Source organism: Nematolebias whitei, chromosome 9 (assembly GCF_014905685.2).
Source record: "Nematolebias whitei isolate Nwh7 chromosome 9, NemWhi1, whole genome shotgun sequence".
NCBI classification, from domain to species: Eukaryota; Metazoa; Chordata; class Actinopteri; order Cyprinodontiformes; family Rivulidae; genus Nematolebias; species Nematolebias whitei.
The window spans coordinates 20,285,399-20,286,902 of record NC_056506.1 but is presented as its reverse complement, the minus strand read 5'-3'; the positions used below and the strand labels follow the sequence as shown (position 1 = coordinate 20,286,902).

Genomic DNA, 1,504 nt, shown 5'->3' with positions numbered 1-1,504 from the left:
TGTAGTGAACCTGATCTGACCCTGATCTGACCCTGATGACCTCAAATCTATCAGATGGACAGAGACTGTTATTTTCATTGATCTGAATACAGTCTGAGCCATCTGGTGACTTTCTTTCTTGAATTAATCAAGCAGAAAAGACAATTCTCTATAATCATTACTGTTTTACAAATGTTTGATAATCAAATTGTGTTAGTTCCATTCAATGCTTACAGGTTGGAAAGAACTACTCATTTTTATTTTACATAAGCAGTAAGTAATGATTTTTATTCCTCATTCAAAGAAGAAATCAGGTTAATATGCATTTCTTGATTCTCTGTCTGAAATGAGCCAAGTAATGTAAGTATGTTAAAGGTCGGTTTTCGGTCAACTAAAATGTTTACTGAGAAGAAATGTCATGTTTTACTATTTGAGAAGATACAACAGCGTGAGACTCCACGAAGTCTGGTCGTCTGCAATAATCTTTTCTGTATGTTGAAAACAATCCTTGACTTATGATAACATCTTACATCACAAACCACACCTCTATTTCTGGTCCATCGACCAATCAAAAAGCTCTCAAATGACCCGGAAGTCGACCCATTAAAAATGTGGCAACTTCCCGGTTCTGGCAGAGTTGCTGACAATTAAGAGTCTGAGAAGTTCTGAAGAATGAAAGGAGTTCAGAGTTCTTGGGTGCAAACGCATTCAGGATGATCCAGAGACGTTTTGGGATTATAATTTCTGTTTGAAAACCACGTACGACTCTCTGAGGGTTTGGTAGTTCTCACGGAGACGCTGAAAAGAGTCAGAAAGGAACCTACGCCGACGCTGATTTCATCATCAAGGTAGATGGTTCTATTTTCGACCAAGTGTACCGTGGGCAAGCTGATATCTGATGGAGCGTGCAATTTCTGGTCAAACAGATTAATTCCCTCACATATTTCTCTGTAAGATAAATCTCCATTTCATCTTAAAACTCTCCTCTTTCTCATAAAATCAGTACAGATATCTTAGGAATATCTGAAGCAAAGTCCTTGATCACCGCCGAGTGATCGATGCTCATTTTCTGTGAAACTTGTCTGTTATTATTTTCATATTTTGCCAAATCAATGTAAATGTTTGATGTTAAACTTTGATTCTGAAAATAAATGACCGCATTGATTTGATGGGTCAAAGATAAATAACGTCTCTCGTTACATTTCTGTTAAATTCAATGCACGACCTTACACAGTCAGAAAGATGAGGAACTCGTGAATATTGTATGCATATATCTCATATATTGTCATACTACAACTAGTGGCACGTACCTACGTGACTACTACATATAAATGTTTCTGTTAACTTGTTATTTATATATAAATGTTTCTGTTAACTTGTCATTTATATATGTTTGTTAACTTGTTATTTATATATAAATGCTTCTGTTAACGTGTTATTTATATATAAATGTTTCTGTTAACGTGTTATTTATATATAAATGTTTCTGTTAACTTGTTATTTATATATAAATGTTTCTGTTAAC

General features: G+C 34.7%; 1 protein-coding gene across 1 annotated transcript in view; it reads right to left on the bottom strand.

The window, feature by feature from the left end:
• tox4a (TOX high mobility group box family member 4 a) overlaps positions 1 to 1,504 on the bottom strand; it is a 12,215-nt gene that overhangs the window by 8,051 nt on the left and 2,660 nt on the right. The window lies entirely within an intron of this gene.